At 34.7% G+C, this 19,501-nt stretch overlaps 1 long non-coding RNA gene across 1 annotated transcript in view; it reads right to left on the bottom strand.

Annotated features, from left to right (window-relative positions):
* Positions 1–3,812: 3,812 nt before the first annotated feature.
* Positions 3,813–19,501, bottom strand: part of LOC141278716 (uncharacterized) — a 31,567-nt gene continuing 15,878 nt past the window's right edge. Inside the window, exon 4 of the long non-coding RNA XR_012331784.1 lies at positions 3,813–3,917. This is a non-coding gene — a long non-coding RNA (uncharacterized lncRNA). The remainder of the gene's footprint in view (positions 3,918–19,501) is intronic.

Raw genomic sequence — 19,501 nt, 5'->3', positions numbered from 1 at the left:
CTCATTCCACACTTTACAAGTTCCAATCAAGTTTACACAAATCTATTCTGTCACATACATATTATTCTTAGTTCTCTGGGCATTCTTCCTTTTTTAGTTATGAAATAAAAAAGACATTTAGTATGTAAACACAAATCAGTCAAGAAAAAAAGCTACAGCAATCAAAATAGCATAAAATTGGTGAAAGAATAAATAGATCAATGGAACAGAATAGAGAACCAGAAATAGACCCAAACAAATATACTCAACTGATCTTTGATTCAAAAAAAAAAAGCAAAGACTATCAAATGCAGAAACAAAGTCTTTTTAACAAATGGAATAACTGACATTTAATTGAGACAATTGGATGTTTAGCTGCAAGAAAATAAGTCTAGACACTGACCTGACACTTCCACAAAAATTAACACAAGATGGATCATAGACCTAAAAAAAAAAATGTAAAATTGTAAAACTTCTCGAAGATAACATAGGAGAAAATCTAGATTCCTTCGTTTTGGCAATGAGTTTTTAAAACACCAAGAGCATAATCCACAAAAGAAAAAATTGATAAGTTGGACTTAATTGAAATTAAAAACTTCTTCTCTGAGGAAAGTACTGTGCAAAGAATGAAAAAACAAGCCTTAGCCCTGGAGAAAACATTTACATAACATATATCTGATAAAAGACTTGTATCCTAAGTACACAAAAAACTCCTTAAGCTCAACATTAAGAAATCAAGCAACTCACTGTAAAATGGAACAGAAGATCCCAACAGACACCTCAACAAAGAAGATATGTGGATAGCAAATATGCATATAAAAATATGCTCAACATTATATGTCACTAAGAGAATTAATAATTAAAATAAAATAATATTCACTATATACCTAAAATCCAAAACATGGACAAGACCAAATGCTGGTAAGGATGTGGAGCAACAGGAATGCTCATCACTGCTGGTGGGAATGCAACATGGTACAGCTGCTTGGAAACAGTTTCTAAGATTTTTACGAAACTAAGCATACTCTTAACATTTGATCCACATCCCATTCCTTGGTATTTACCCAAAGAAGTTGAAAACAAATTCACACAAAAAACCCGCACATGAACGTTTATAGCAGTTTTGCATAACTGATTAAAAACTGGAAGAGACCAAGATGTCCTTCAGTAAATGGATTAAAAACAGCAACGGTAACTGTGGCACATTTATCTGATGGAATATTATTATTCAGAAATAAAAATGAGCTGCTGACAAGCCACAAAAAGACATGGAGGACACTTGAATGCACATTGTTTAGTGAACGAATCAGTGGTTGCCACAGGTTGGGGCTGGCAGGGAGTAGTGGAGAAAAGGAATGAATGGGTGAAGCACAGGCATTTTGTAGGGCTGTGAAACTATACTGTATGACACGATAATGGTTGATACATGACATTATGCATTTGGCAAAACCTGTGGAACTGTACAACATAAAGAGTGAAACTTAATGTAAACTATGGATGTTAGTCAACAATAATGTATCACTATTGGTTCATCAATTGTAACATCACACCAGTGAAAATGTTAATTATAGGAGAAACAGAGGTGGGGAAAGGGAATATATGAGAACTCCATACATTCTGCTCAATTTTTCTGTAACTCTGAAACTGCTCTAAAAAACAGTCTATTACTTTAAAAAATTGCATCATAAGTGACCTTTTCCACTTAAAATTACCTGTGTGATTTCCCAAAGGACTCCTGGAAAATCACAAAGGACTTGTGCTTTCGTTTTGTAAAAACAGGTGTGCCAGAAATAATTAGGGTTATTTGATATGTTTTACTATTGATGAGTTGCACGGAAAGAGGTGTCAAATCTGAATATATACATAGATTTCCTTGGGTTAAATTTGCATTGATCAAGTATTATCAATATATTTATTAGAGAAAATATATGCTGTATGGGAAGTCACTGTCCTTGCTGTCCATGACATGTTCCTATTTATTAGCACCTTGCAGCTGCTTTGCCCCATATTAGGCACTGTGTTTTCAGTCATAAATTCAATTAATTTTAAAACATTAACTTGGCTGTAATTTACTTCTTTAATTTAAAATAGGCTCTTCTAGAATACTGGTTTTCAATTGAAGATTTATATCACTTAACTGTGGAGTTTTTATTAATATACAGATGTTTAGGACCTCTTTAGACCTAAAGAATTTCTTTACTTTATAGCCTTCATATATTCTTAGTATATTCTAATGATATGCTTGGTATACTCATGGTCCACTATGTCAATTTATTTATATGTTATATCTGAAGTTTTTTTACTCTGTAAATATGTGTTTTCATTCGTACTATTAATTTTAATATGTACTATTAATGAAAATAGGCATAATTATTATGTTTATAAATATTTTGTCCAAAAAAATTTGGAGTTGACTTTTGTCTTGTTTTTTTTGTTTTTTTTTTTTTTCCGCGGTGCGCGGGCCTCTCACTGCTGTGTGTGGCCTCTCCCGTTGCGGAGCACAGGCTCCGGACGCGCAGGCTCAGCGGCCATGGCTCACGGGCCCAGCCACTCTGCGGCATGTGGGATCCTCCCCGACCAGGGCATGAACCCGTGTCCCCTGCATCAGCAGGCGGACTCTCAACCACTGCGCCACCTGGGAAGCCCCTTTTGTCTTGTTTTGCATTCCACAGAAGCAACCAAAATCTTTTTTCAGCTGCATTATTCTTGTTATGAATTCTCATCTGATCTTTCCGTTTTGCAAATTATCGGTATTAAGTTAACTACAGCCTTTTCAAGTCCTTTGTCATTCACAGGTAGTTTTTGTTTTATTCTGACGTTGCCCTGAAAGCACCTGCAATCAGCTACAAGCCAGAATCCTTTATCTTTAACAAAGGACTGTGTCAGAGATCCCTGGAAAAGGACTATGCAAGGTACTTTTTTGGTATAGGCTCCCGATAGCAGTGTTACAAAGGTTTAGGTCCATTCCATTGGACTGTGTCAGAATGTCTAGAACTCTAAGAAAGAAACAGGTGAGTTCATGAGATGCTAACCCAAGATAGATCACAGAAAGGATTGATTACATAAGACTGAGTTGATGAGGGATGACTGTGGATTATTTTGAAACATTTTTGATGTTTTTATATGCTAGTTTTTGGACATTTAAAGAATCTTTATCTTTTCTCTTAAGCTATCTATAATTCATAACAATTTAGTAAATTACACTTTTGTAAACTGAAATGAAACATTTGTAAACGATATCCTTTGCTCCCTGCCTGACCCTCCAGAATTCAAAAAATCTTACTGAATATTCTTATTTTTGTGGAAATATGATTATTTGAATGGATTCAATAAGAATATGTCTTTCTTGTTAGTAGAACATAATTGGAAACATGCGACCAAGCCCTTGCCTAGGATATCATATTTGATACGCTCAGTTTATCAGATGTGACCAAACAATGTTAAGGAACAAAGGCTGACTTTATGGAGCCAATGATCACAAAGCCCTCTTGGGAAAACTGCCCAAGTGTCTGGCTTACAGGATTTCCAGCCATAAAGGTGACTAAGGAAGGTCACTTCCTGTCAAGCCCAGGAAATATAGTATATTTCGGGGACTATAAGAAGAGAGGCATTCACCCACATTTATAGGTATTTCATGTGACGGTCAGTTAGTGTGAGTTTTTACTGCTACTGTAACAAATTATTATGAATTTGGGGGTTTAATACGTTGTAGATTTATTACCTTACAGTTCTGTAGTTCAAAAGTCTAAAATGGGTTTTCTAAGCTAAAATCGAGGTATCAAGAGGACTACATTCCTTTCTGAAGGTTCTAGAGGAAAATCCATTTCCTTACCCTTTTGAGATTCTGGAAGCCGTCCACATTCCTTCATTCCTTGGCTGGTGACCACCTTCCTCCATCCACAAAGTCAGCAAGTGCGGGTCAATTTTTTTCTTTCTTTCTTTAGTAAATTAAAAAAAACCAATTAATTGTAGTAAAATACGCATAAAATATAAAATTTACCAAATTACCATTGTAGTGTATAATTCAGTAGTGTTAAGTATGTTCACATTATTATTCAACCAATCTCCAGAACAATTCAAGGTTTTAAAGCCAAAAGGGTATGAAAACTTTATTTTAAGTATGATTTTATCCTAGAATTCTAACAGTATTTTAGTATTCTAAGTTTTCCCATTGTTTTGACAAGTTTCTTCTAATTCATAGCTTGTGGGAGTTTTTGTTTTCATTTGTCCAGGTTTATTGAGGTATAACTGACAAACTGTGATGATGTGATATGCATATACACTGTGAAGTGATAACCACAATCAAGTTCATTAACATATCTATCACCTCACATAGTTACCTTTTGTGTGTGTGTATAGTTAAGAAAGCTTAAGAGCTACTCTAGGCAAATTTGAAGTATACCATACAGTATTATTATCTATGGTCACTATCCTGTACATTAGGTGCTCAGAACTTATTTTTCTTATAACTGAAAGTTGTACTGTAAAGTGCTTACCATAATAAGGTTGCTTAACACAATCCTTCACTTCACACAATTACCATTTAGTTATTGCTGTTGTTGTTATGGTATGATATTAAAGCTGTACTCTCGCAGCAAATTTCAGGTACATAATACAGTACTGTTAACTGTAGTCACCATGCGTACCTTAGATCCCCCAAACTCATGTTATAACAGGAAGTTTGTACCCTTTGACCAATGTCTCATCTCCCCTACCACCTAGTCCTTGGCAACTACCATTCTACTCTCTGTTTCTAGGAGTCCGGCTTTGTTTGATTCAACATGTAATGAGATCATACCTATTTGTCTTTCCCTGTCTGACTTATTTCATTTAGCATAATGCCCTCAAGACTATATACATACATACATATATATTTATTTGCATACAGTATCACACTTGGCTGTGGGGTCCCATTGCAGGTGCCTCCTGGTGGCAGTGGTGAGCTGCACTGGTGAGGGCTGGGGCCAGCAGCAGGAATACCCAAGATAACCATAATCCAAGGTAACCTCAGCATTTTATGGTTAGTTGACTAGTAGCCTTAATTCCATCTGAAATTGTAACTCCCTCTTCTCTCATGTAGGGGTCAAATCTCTGATTCCAGGTATTAGATGTAGATATTTTTCTGGGGGGTGGGAGGGCATTATTCTGCCTACTATACCAGTTTTTGGCTTGACTTCTAGGCTTATGAGGCTTTTAAAAGTCCAATCTGAGATTTTTTTTTTTTAATGAAAACACCCAGTAAAGCAAATTTAAGGAGGCCAATATAGTAAATTACAGTTCTTGCTTCCTCTATGTAAACAATCAAACCAAATCTACTGAGGCCAGTCTTATTTTGTGATCGAGAATAATCTTTCCTTGAGATGACTTTTGATCAAAAGAGGGGTTACTTTAGAGAAAAATTTTGTGTTTCAATGGTAAACTATGCATCATCTATAGTATACCATTCTGGGTTATCAAATTCTTGTCCTATTCATTGTCTTTTGAGATATATTTTACTTCCTTCTAAATTACAGGTAACTAACAGATACGCAAATTGTCTTACCTTGTGGAGGTTCAATTGACTTCAATCAGTTTTGATACCTACTGGTAAATTGGACTGGATCCAATTCCATGTCCAAATTGTCAATCCTCAACAAATTTTTAATTTTACCAAGTTTCTCTAATATCTGTCTACAATCCTCCAAACTTACTTTTGCAATCTTTCCGTCTACTGTCTGACTCAGTACCAAGAGAAGTAAAACATGACTGCCCAGCTCACTATCATGACTCTCGATTGCCTTGGAGCTGGCCCTTCTCCTCAGGATCTGCAAGCTGAAGCCCAGCTACTTGATATAAATCTTCAAGGACTCACCACTGTTACAGACCATGCATGGGCCAGAATCTTTCCTGGACAAGTTGCTGTCTGGAACATAAAGAAGTCTGGCAAAACACTTGGGTAATGCATTCAAAAGGTCACTGAGACTGCAGCCAACAACACTGAGAACATCAATTTTCTAGCTAAAGAACATCAATTTTCTGAAAACTCAACTAGCAGTGCTTTGTAACTTTTAACAGCTTCTTGGAATCCACTAGACAGGTTAACCTCAAGGTTCAACACTGGACTCTTTAATATAATCTTATATTAGTATTTCTCTTTTTCATTTTAGGCATTCCTCTTGTAAGCTGCCTTATCTCCAGGACAATAAACCATTGTCACCATAAAGATTCTCAACTTTAAGTGACCCAATAGATGGTTAAACTAGTTTTACAGAAAAAATACCAAAAAGAATCCTCCGTAGACTATTTCTTACAAGCTGCTTTGTCTCACTCAGGAAATTTATAATCAACTCAGAGTTGTTCATCAATGAGCAACATTTGCCTTAAACAAAAGACAGAACTGACATGTTGAACTTCATCATGATCTCCATAAAGCTCCCAGATCCCTTTCATATGAGACATGTCTCACTAATGAACATTTCCCTAATATTGTACTATAGTCTGAATAAAATCATCTCCTTAACTGTCTGCTGCACTTTGTCTTTCACAATCTCAACTCTTTATTTAAAGTACACTTTTTCACCAATGGATTATTACGTAATAATATAAATATGATATTGACAACAATGAAAATGATAATGAGACGACGACGATGGTGATGATGATGACAGTATCAAAAACCTATAATTGTGCTTATTCTTTTCCAGACACTATTCTCAGCATGTTATATATAGCAAAGATCTGATCTTCATGACAAGTCTATGAAATGGATACTATTAGTACCTCTCTTTAACCAATGAGGAAATCCAAGAACAAAGATGTTAAGTAACTAGCCCAAAGTCACAGAACTAGTAAATTGCAGAGCCAGGTTTCAAACACATGCTATCTGGTCCCAAGGTCTGTGCTCTTATGTGCACTTATGTGAACCATCTTACTGTTAAGCTTCTAAAGATATATATTTTTTTAATCCAGAAGTCTCCTCCCATATGGTTCTGCTTCTTTGAATTCCTGTTGTGATTACCTTTACTTTTCTTATAGTGGTGCTATACAATGGCCCTAAGTATTCTGCTTATTATGATTGTTTATAAGGGCAAAAATGACATGTATTTTATGCTCCAAAGTTCTTCATGATGTTATCTACTTTTTTTTACTTTTATGATTTATTTTTACTGCTATTATATTTTTATATATATATATATTTAAAGTATAGTGATTATCAACATGTCTCTAGATCCCAACTACCTTAGTTTGAATACCTGCTCCAACACTTAGCACCTCAGTGACACCTTGGGCATATTACTTAATCATTCTAAGTCTTGGCTCCATCCTCTGTAAACTGGGGGGTGACAATGGGGCCCAGCACCTGGGGTAGATGCTATACTGAGGAAGGCAATGCATGTAAAGCACTTAGTACAGTGCTTGGAACATAGAAAGCCCTTTATCACTATCATTACTTTTTTAAACTCTACATTTCACTGTAAACTGAGGTTAATGAAGAATTTAAATTCCTCTTTATAACCCATTTTTAAGACACCTACTTGAACTTACTATATGTTCAATATTTTTTATAAAAATCAAAATAATTTAGGCCCATTTTAGTCACAGCACACAGCCAATTTCTTTATAATTTCTACTAAACATTATATTGTTTCTACTATTGTTCAGTATGTTCACATAACCTTGTGTAACATCCTGCTGTTTGCTACTCATTTAATTACTTGAAAGATCAGTTTTTCCTGAAAACTTTATTTCAATGTACACAGCTTTTTCTAGATTTTATATAAATAGCAAGTAGATATAGTATGTAGATATAGTATACTGCTTATATATAATATATAAATTATATATAATAATTTAATACATATATATAATCCTAGTCCAGACATAGCGACCTCTGCTCTCTGGACTTCATAGGATTATTAGCAAAATGAAATTTGATAATTCATATGAAGATACTTTATAAAATACTACACATAAAATTTAATATATTACTGATACTTAAATTATTAATATCTAAGGATGGGAATGAGGATAAGGTAGTATGGAACAGAGCTGCATGTGGATATCTTCACCTTAAGGCCTAACACCCCAAAAGTTTTTCAAAATTAGAACTATATTCTTTCCAAACTAAGCAATTCATGTACCTAGCTTAAAATATAAGGTGTGCAATGAAAAATAGGTATTTTCAATCCATCCTTACTTAACTCTAAGTACTGCAGCCGATTTTAAATTTATTAGCTCTTTTTACTTTCTTAATTCTAAAGATCATGTATTTACCGCTATTTCTCAATTTTTGAATTTGAGTCACTATCTACTGTGGAAGAGTGTATAGTTCTCTCCCTGAACTTCCTCCAGTTCTAACTTAGTCACACAACCCATCTCCCAGTGAATCTTTATGGTACTTTTGTTATAGCAGCCTAAAGAGACTAAGACATATGTTATACCTTGGAAGTCAAGTGAGATTCCCAGATTTAGTGCCTGGGAGAAAGGGGGAATATAGGTATCTTTCAAAAAAAGAGAGAACAGCGATGAGGAAAAATATTTCATTTAACAGAGCATAAGTTTAGGCAAGGTGAATTTGAGGTCCTTTGGAACATCCAAGTGCATATGTCTAAAAGTTGGATAAAAATAAAGAGAAAAAAAGTGAACTAGAAACATCCAGTTAAGCCTCATTAGAATAGAGACAAGGATACCACCTCCTTCAGAAAATCATTTTGAGCCTCTTTAAGGAGATATAAATATTTTCTCTTCTCTTCTCCCATTAACTTATTTACATATCTATCAGTGAAGACATCACAGGACGTAATCATTTGTTTACACATGAATAAATTTAGGATTTCTCATGAAAGTATTTTTTCTGTAGTTGTTCCTATCACTTTCGTTTAAGTTTCTGAAATATACGTTTGAGTTGTCTCACATAATAGTGAATTGAATGAAAGACCAAAAATGTAAACAATATAATTTTCCATAGGTTGTTTAATATGTAATTTATTTGAATAACATAAGCAATATTTCCTTAAGAAAATTCTAAGGTCTTTCCTTATATCATTGATCAAAACTGTTATTTAGTATAGTTTTATCTTAAAGACTGGCAAGTCTACTATTAGAAAAAAACAATAGTTACAAAATTACAATTAAATATTGGTATTATCATAATATCCTAAAGTAAATAATAGTCTCGTTTGCACAGTTAAGGGTATTAACTAAGAATCATAAAAACACTTAGCAGTGTTTTGTTTTTTGGCCATGCTGCGTGGCTTGCAGGATCTTAGTTCCCTGACCAGGGATCAAACTGGTGCCCCCTGCAATGGAAGCATGGAGCCTTAACTACTGAACTGCCAGGGAATTCCCAAACACTTAGTGTTGATATCATAGACTATTTCTGTGGCAGTTTCCTACCACTGCTATAACAAATTACCACAGACTTAGTGACTTAAAATAACTTATATTTATTATCTTACAGTTCTAGAGACCAAGATATCCCAAACTAATCTTAAGAAGGTAAAAATCAAAGTGTCAGTAAAGCTAGATTCCTTTTGGAAGCACCAGGGTGAAATCCATTTCCTTGCCTTTTCTGGATTCTAGAATTCCTGGGCTCATGGCCCCTTTACTCCATCTGCAAAGTGCATCATTCCAAACTCTGCTTCCTTCATCACTCCTTCCTCTGCTGTCTCCAAACTTCCTGCCTCCCTTTTACAAGGACCTTTACGATTCATTTGGGCCCAGCTGGATAACCCAGGATAATCCCCCCCACTTAAAGATCTTTCATTTAATCACACCTGCAAAGTCCCTTCTGTCAACATATTCAGAGGCTGGGATTAGAATGTGGATATCTTGGGAGGGGGCCATTATTCAACCTACCATGACTTATTTTTTAATTACGTTTACAGCCAATTTTGGTAGTTTTATACTTAACATAAGTTGTCTACTCATTTTTTTTTTTTTTTTTTTGTGGTACGCGGGCCTCTCACTGCTGTGGCCTCTCCCGTTGTGGAGCACAGGCTCTGGACGCACAGCCTCAGCGGCCATGGCTCATGGGCCCAGCCGTACCGTGGCATGTGGGATCTTCCTGGCTCGGGGCACGAACCTGTGTTCCCTGCATCGGCAGGCGGACTCTCAACCACTGCGCCACCAGGGAAGCCCAAGTTGTCTACTCTTTTACTTTCCTATCTCTAGAATTCTTAGAGGCTGACACCTAGAAACCCAGAACAGACATAATGGGAAGTTTCAATGATGCAATTTTCCACTGCTCCCCCTTCTTAGATTTGTACCAACAATCTTATTTTAAAAATTAAGTGCAAAACAGCAATAGGCTGAGTACTTTTTCTTTAGTTTGCAGCATTATTCTATTATCTATTCCTTAAAACTATACCATTAAGTTATTGTATGTCAGACTCAGTGATAGGGTTGAGAATGCAAATATAAAAGATATATTATCACATTCAAGATACACATGATCAAATGGAGAATGTAGTTCTATAGACCAAAGTTGTGCTGCAGTGTAATTAATACTGTAAGTATGAACAAGGTCAGTTGTTAGCCTATGGGTCATGTTTTTGCTTCTTTCTTTTCATTTTGAATCTTTGTTTTTAGTAAGCTGTATATTCTCTTTTGATAGTAACGTTCCTTCAAATATTTCCTATAGAAGATTTATCTTCCTTATATGAAAGCAATATGTGTTAACAGTAGGAACTGTTTACTTACCTTAGCATGAAACTTACCTTTGCCTTCTGTTTAAATATTCACTAGCTGCATGCTTGAGTTACTGCAACCAACTTCTATTGTGTGTCATCTATTGTGCTACCATTGAGATAACAGTGTCATAGAGTCAAATATCTAGGATATATTAAGAAAGTAAGAGAACTCCTACAGGGAAATTTAGCAGCTTATATGTACCTAACTTTCACAGTCAACTCAGATGATTGTTGTGTTCCAACCAATTGTATATTTGGTTGAACTGTTCAACACCTGTCCCATTTTCAGTTACCCCTGCTAAGTGTGCCCATCCTTGAATCGCTTCACAGATTGTTGCAATTTTTTAATGTTTGTTTCCAAAAACAAGCTTTAAGAATAATGCAAACTTATACATATTCTAATGCTATAATGAGGTAACTAAAATATACAAACAAATCCATTGAAAAACTAAACTTTCACTTATAAACAAATAAGCCAGAAAGCAGCATCTTCTATTATGATTATCAGTTGGGATTGTTTGATTGCAAGCAGCAGAAACTCATGTAATCAAATCAAGCAAAATGGAATTTATTGGAAAGATATTTGAAACACAGAATCCAAGGGATGCTAGAAAATCAGACTTAAAATTGTAGAAACTAAGCTATCTCCAGAGTCCAGAAAACAGAAACAAAATAACATTACAGTAGCAGAATTATTATGGTCAAAGTTATAGCCTTGGGATGACTGGAAATGCAACCGTTTTCAGTTCCACTGTCCTTCTGCTCGTGATCCAAATTTTAGGAAGTATATATTAGTCTAGCATAGGAAACATGCCATTGGTTAGTGAACACAGGGGGAAAAGGAAATTTCTCTAAATAAAATGGGTGTGGTAAGTAAGAAGAAGTGGATTCTAGACATTGAAAAAATCTTAAATATTCACCACATACCATGTGTATTCTTATTTTCAGTATTAAACACCAAAGATTTTATTTGTCTGTAACAATAAGTGATGCTTAATATTTATAATGTTTTTAAATATCCTAATATGACTTTCAGTTTAAGCTTAGAGATGTAGTGAACTAAAAAAGGAAAGTTTCTATCCTTAACACAAGAAAAAAGCTGGACATGCAACAAATGGTTTTTTGTGAAACCATCAAATAACAGATGACACGAGTCAAGGCCAACCCAAAGAAAAGATACCTGCAAGGAGAGACAGAAGCTGAGCATTTGCTTACCTGAGAAGAAACCACCAGATACTATGTAATCTTATAGGAATATTAAACTAGAAGTTTTGGCAAATTTCTAAAACATGAGTGTGAGCTAGTAAGAAAGTGAAAATCTCTTGGGAGATGCAGTATTAGGGAAATTCCCACCCATTTGAAGGATTTTACTCCAGGAACTCCATGAAAGATCAGTCGGAATCCTAAGAAAGCTCATATAGTAAGGATGAGGTTGAAGATTGTTCTCCCTGATGGAGCAAATGTTCAATCTGCAGAGGGAAGAACAGAGCCTGAGGACACATGCAAAACTCATCTCAGAGGAAGGGAACTCCACCCAGGCCCAGTCTCCCTATCTGTATTGGCTTTCTAGGGCTACCATAACTAAATACCACAGACTGGGGGCCTTAAGCAATGTAAGTCTATTTTCTCATATTTCTGGAGGTTAAAAGTCCAAGACCAAGGTGTCAGAATGGATAGTTTCTTCTGAGGTCTCTCTCCTTGGCTTGTAGGTGGCTGTCTTACTACAGTGTCCTCACATGGTCTTTTCTCTATACATATGTATCCTGGTGTCTCTTTCTGTGTCCAAATTTCCTATACACAGACACCAGTCAGGCTGGATTAAGGACCACCTTAAGAGCCTCATTTTAACTTAATCACTTCTTCAAAGGTTTTATTTCCTAATACAGTCACATTCTGAGGTACTAGAGTTTAGGGCTTCAAGATATGAATTTGGGGGAGGAGGGCAAAATTTAGCCCATAACACTATCTCACCTGAGGGAAAAAAAATAAGTCTCAATCTGCAAGGAAGAGCACCTCAAGGATATAGCTTTTGAACACTAGGGGACACTCACTACTGCTGAGAAAAGAAATGGGGAGAAGAAAAACTATATATATGGTGGAAGGACAGGCACATTTGTGAAGGTCATACTTCAACTACACAGGCTCACTGAACACTCCAAGGACTAAGACTTACTCAGTACATTAGCATAAGCTTCTCTGTCCTACACCCTACCACTACACTACAAGCCTCCAATAATAATACCAGTGAATTACAGCTGGGAGATCTGCAAGAGATAGATTCTCTAGGATTTTAGAAAAGGGAGACCTGAAGCCAAGAGTGGGGAATAAAAGGATAAAAGGTCACTAGAGGAGCCCTCTGGTGCCCACAACAACAGCATACTGCAAATACAGCATAACTATATTAACACAAATCCTCACTTTACATGCCTATTACCTCAGTGTCTATTGTCCTATATAACATACTCCACTTTCAACAAAATATTACAAGGGATGACAAAAGGCAAGGGGGAAAAAGTCTAAAAATATAAAGCAACTACCAGAAGCAGACTCAGATATGATAATAGATAGTTATTTTCAGATATATTTTTAAATAACTATAATTAATATGTTGACAACTCTAATGGAAAGATAGTCAAACATGCTAGATCTAGATCGGGCAAATAATTTCAATACAGAGATGAAACTATCAGAAATAATCAAATAGTATGGCTGAGTTGCTTTGCAGTGCACATGAAACTATCACAACGTTGTTCATCAGCTATACTCCAATATAAAATAAAGTTACAAAATAAATAAATAAGAAATAATCAAACAGAAATACTAGAAATTAAAAACACAATAATAGAAATGAATATGCCTTTAATGGGCTAATCAGTAGATTCAAACAGCTGAGGAAAGTATGAGTGAACTTGAAAATATGGCAATAGAAATTACACAAATTATCTCAATTTGCAAAAAGAAAAAAAGAGTAAAGAAAAAAAAGCAGAGCACACACGAACTGTGGTAAAATATGAAACGATATATATAGCATATGTGCAATTGGAATACCAGAAAAAAGAGGTGAGAGCAGAGCAGAAGAAATATTTGAAGAAATAATGGCTCTAAAATTTCCAAAATTAGTGGTAACAGACACCAGACCACAGTGAACACCGAAGAGAATAAATACTAAAACAACAAAGAAACTAGGTATATCGTACTCAAACAAAACCAAAAAAAAAGGGAGAGAAAATCTTGATGGTAATCAAGGGTGAGCTGGGACTGGGGAAGACACCTTACATACAATTGAAAAGATAAGAATTACAGCAGACTTCTCATTAGAAACCATACAGGACAGTAGAAAATAGAGTGAGATCTTTAAAATTTTTAAAGAAAAAAAATATCAACCCAGAATTCTATATCCAGAAAAATTATCCTTAAAGATGAAGAAGAAATAAAGATTTTATCAGGAAAAGAACTGATAGAGTTTATTGCCAGCAAACTTATCCTATAAGACAGTTAATAAGAAGTTGTTCAGGCAGAAGTAATAATAAGTTGATAAATTTACATTATACACCAAAAATAAAAAGCATCAAAAATTGAATGAATGAATATAAACATAACATTTTTCATTTATTGTAACTGCTCTAAAAGGTAGCTGATTATTTGAGGCAGTAATATATACCGTATTTTTTCTTTTTTACAGTATATGTAAAAACATCACTAAGAGACACTTTTTGATTATGACATAAGTTCTGATTCTGTGACTACCTACTGGTATCCCTAAAATACCAACAATGAGGATAGGTTTCCTTGACATGATTAGTTAATATAAATTTATAATTTGCCTTGGATTGATTTCAAAAGTTTTATTCTGTTAGTTTCTTCCCGTAACAAGTTCCCATTCTAATAGATCTTTCACAATGTGTTTTTGCAAATGTGACTCTCCTGAAACAATACATTCACACTTGGATACAGCAAACATTTTTTGACATGCCGCAATTAAAAGAGGGTTTCTAATACAGATAGCCAAAAAGCACATGAAAAGATGCTCAACATGGCTAATTATCAGAGAAATGCAAATCAAAACTACAATGAGGTATCACCTTGCATCCATCAAACTGGTCATTATCAGAAAGTCTACAAACAATAAATGCTAGAAAGGGTGTGGAGAAAAGAGAACCCTCCTACACTGTTGGTAGGAATGTAAATTGATACAGCCACTGTGAAGAACAGTATGGAGGTTCCTTAAAAAACTAAAAATAGAATTACCATACGACCCAGCAATCCCATTCCTGGGCATATATCTAGAGAAAACCATAATTCGAAAATACTGCACCCCAATATTCATTGCAGCACTATTTACAATAGCCAAGACATGGAAGCAACCTAACTGTCCATCAACAGATGAATGGATAAATAAATGTGGTACATATATAAAATGGAATATTACTCAGCCATAAAAAAGAATGAAATAATGCCATTTGCAGCAACATGGATGGACCTAGAGATTATCATACTAAGTGAAGTAAGTCGGACAAAGGCAAGTATCATATGATATTGCTTATATGTGTAATTTAAAAAACGATACAAATGAACTTATTTACAAAACAGAAAGAGACTCACAGACTTAGAAAACAAATTTATGGTTACCAAAGGGGAAAGGTGTTGGGGGGAGAGGGATAAATTAGAAGTTTGGGATTAACATACACATACTACAATGTATAAAATAGATAATCAACAAGGACCTACTGTATAGCACAGGGAACTCTACTCAGTACTCTGTAATAACCTATATGGGAAAAGAATCTGAAAAAGAATATATATAGTTATATGCATAACTGAATCACTTTGCCATACACCTGAAACTAACACAACATTGTAAATCAACTATACTCCAATATAAAATTTTTTAAATTAAAAAAGTAGTTTCTTCCTAAAGAAACTACCTGAGTTTCTAAATAATGCTTAGTAAGAGCAGTTTAGCCATCTCTTTTAATCAAATGAAGAGAGCATTTTACTTACAATATATTAAAATGCCTTGTTAAAATTATAAAAAGAGGCATCATACAATACAGATTTTAAACATAGTCTGATTATTATATTGATCATTTAGAAATGGTTGCAGTCCTTTTCCATCCAATTAGCATACATCTCGATTAATTTGTGCCTTATTGAAAACATAATTATAAAGAAATTATGGAAACTTAAAATGTCATTAACTTCATCCTCTATGGATTTAGAAGTCTAATATGACTCATCTAAATTTTGGAACTTCCTGTTAAAATCAGCCAACACATAAAAGAAAAGAAAACTTGTATATACAATCAGGATGCTTGTTCTTTTCTTAAAATTAGTTTCCCAAAAGTATCTTGTTTATTAATTTGTCACTTTCTCATCTTTCTCTAATCTCCAGTGTCCTTTTAAAATTTATTAGGGTTCCATTAAATATCTGACCTGAATTTTTCTCTTTACATTTATGTATGTTTGCTATGTATAGGTATTTGTCACTATATTCCTATCATTTGCTGTGGAATTACTGTACTGAAGGGAATATAATATGCTTGTGATCACTGACAGAAAAATTAAATCACTGATATAAAAACTTGCAGAATATGCTTATTCCTCATAGATAATACTATTTGATCTGATTTCAAGTTTTGGGCTCTCGTGCTTTTTCCTCTGAATTTTTAAAAATTTATTTATCATCTATAGAAAGGAAAGAGAATCCTGAATGAAATCCTGAATGATGAGTATTACAGGCATTTTACTTTGATTCTATTCTCCAAAAATCACCAAAACTAGCCAAAAAATGAAAAAGAAAAAAAAAAAGCTATCTTTGGGCTTCCCTGGTGGTGCAGTGGTTGAGAATCTGCCTGCTAATGCAGGGGACACGGGTTCGAGCCCTGGTCTGGGAGGATCCCACATGCCACGGAGCAACTAGGCCCGTGAGCCACAACTACTGAGCCTGCGCTCCGCAACAAGAGAGGCCGCGATAGTAAGAGGCCCGCGCACTGCAATGAAGAGTGGCCCCCGCTTGCCACACCTAGAGAAAGCCCTTGCACAGAAACGAAAAAAACCCAACACAGCAAAAATAAATTAATTAATTAATAAACTCCTAACCCCAACATCTTAAAAAAAAAAAAGCTATCTTTGTTGAAACAGGTAAGTGATCATCATAATACCAAATAAGAATCTGATATTACCGGCCAAATCATTTAAATATGGTCAAAAGGAAGGGACCTACTGAGAAAACTCAAATTCTTCTTATGCAATGGTAGCAGATGGATGCTTTTTTCACAAAGGCAAAATCTTCTTATGCAATTGTACCAAATGGATGCTTTTTTCCCACAAGTGTTGTAATTTTAAAAAGCTTAAAGTGACAAGATCAAATCTGGTAACATACTAGGTGCTTATAAACACATACCACACAAACAAAACATACCCTACAACATTTATGCATAGTATTTGTATGTTTGTGACAAATTTTACAGAGGTATGGAAAAATAGAGAAGATTTACTTTTCAAAATACAAACATCTTTATATTATTTTTTATATATTCCTGGACGAAACAGCCTTTATTTACCTTTACAGCTTCATGCTCCCTCTCTACTTTTCCCCAATCTCATTAATTGTTTCCTTAGGTAAATTTAGTACTATTCTTTGCTCCAGATTCGCCTGCTAATATGCAAATAATGTCCTTCAAACATGAACTATTTACTTCAGATCTCTTTCTATTCAGCCTCTCTTGATCGTCTCTGCAGTAACTGCAATAACTTGTAAAGAAATCGACTGTATATCATGTCATGGTAAAATGATTACTAACATTTTGAATGCCTACTACATAAACTACAAATATGTTAATATTTTAATCCTCACAATAACCTTACAAGGTATATAATTTTCTCTCCAACTATAGAAATAAGTGAGAGGCCAGAGAACAACTTATCCAAGGTCACAAAGTCAGTAATTGGAGGAGCCTGTGAAATCTATCTAAACATCAGCTCTGTATTTTTTCCATTACATTTATCTGCCATTATGAATCCAGGTCATCGAAGAATAGTCAGATTATACTCAGTACCTCTTGTTTAATAAGGCACTGAAGTATGTAATTCATTTAAGAATGATATCCATCAAAAATAGTTAAAACAGAAAATAACTGGAGCACTTAATGGGGTAAATGTCAATCATCTGAATATTTCCTTTAGGTGGAAGAACTCTTCCTCTGATAATACCAGATAAATTAGGTATCTCTACATTTTAATTATTATCTGTTTTGCTTCTGCTTCTTTGCACATTTTTCATTTCCAACTAGCATTCCATTGTTTGATTCATTTTCAGTTACCAGTGAAGATTTTTGTCTATTTTCTAACTTCAAGCATTTAAAAATTTATGGTAATTTGATTCACACCAACGTATCCCCAGTTTTTCATTTTAAGATGGCATCATTAAAATTGCTAAGCATAGTATGTGCTTGCAGTGGCATTAACTTTGGCACAGGCTTAGAAACAATTTCATTTCTGCTTGATCTTGAAAGGTACTTTTGTCCTTGCTTCATGAAGCCCCTCCTGGTATACCTTTTGTTTCCTTAATAACACTCATCTCAACCAGGCTTTCAATATACTTAAACCATTCTCTGGACAGTTTTTGTTTAAATTAACCCTCATTTCACCATTTAAAATTAAGATTTGAGATGCTTTGCAATATTACATAAAAGGTATTTTTTCTCATAAACTGCCTTTGTCTCTCAATATTTGAAACAGTTAATTTTTATCACAGGAGTTAAACACTGTATAATGACTTTGCTTTGCAATTCTAATATTTTCTTTCTCTTCGTTTCCCATTCTCCTTCTTTATACTTTTGCTTCAGAACTGAGGTATACTGATTTAATCCACCAATATCACAGATGATGATTATTGAATAAACAACTCCTGACGGTAAAGACTGTAAAGTGCTAGATATTTTGAAAACAGGCTTTCAAGCTAAATAAACAGATATATAGTTTCATTTCTACCAATTTTCTTCAACATTTTTCTGGACACATTTCATTACAAATTGACATCAGCCCCTAAAAATATTTTCAATGAAAACAATGATGATGATTCTGTGGCAGACATTTTCAGCAAATTTTATCTACTAAGGACATAAAATTCTAATTGGCAATGTTTGAGGGATATACTGATTTAATGCTTTATATGCAGATGTTATTAATTTTCTGGAGGTTTGCCATTTCTAGTTATAGTTAAATCTAAATAATAAACACCTGTCTATAATTTGGACCGTGTAAGGCATCAGAAAATAGTAAAATGCTCATGATCTTTTTTTTTAAACATCTTTATTGGAGTGTAATTGCTTTAAAATGGTGTGTCAGTTTCTGCTTTATAAGAAAGTGAATCAGCTATACATATATATATATATGTATGTATCCCCATATCTCCTCCCTCTTGCGTCTCCCTCCCTCCCTCTCTATCCCACCCCTCTAGGTGGTCACAAAGCACTGAGCTAGACCCCTGAGCTATGGGGCTGCTTCCCACTAGCTAGCTATTTTACATTGGGTAATATATATTACTCCATGCCACTCTCTCACTTCGTCCCAGCTTACCCTTCCCCCTCCCTGTGTCCTCAAGTCCATTCTCTACATCTGCGTCTTTATTCCTGTCCTGCCCCTCGGTTCTTCACCGCCTTTTCTTTTCCTTTTTTTTTTTAGATTCCATATATCTGTGTTAGCATACGGTATTTGTTTTCCTCTTTCTGACTAACTTCACTCTGTGTGACGGACTCTAGGTCCATCCACGTCACTACAAATAGCTCAATTTCATTTCTTTTTATGGCTGAGTAATTGTTCATGATCTTTGAAGTCATAGTGCATGCAGT

Source organism: Tursiops truncatus, chromosome 5, assembly GCF_011762595.2.
Source record: "Tursiops truncatus isolate mTurTru1 chromosome 5, mTurTru1.mat.Y, whole genome shotgun sequence".
Taxonomy (NCBI): domain Eukaryota; kingdom Metazoa; phylum Chordata; class Mammalia; order Artiodactyla; family Delphinidae; genus Tursiops; species Tursiops truncatus.
This window is presented reverse-complemented; position numbering and strand designations above follow the sequence as displayed.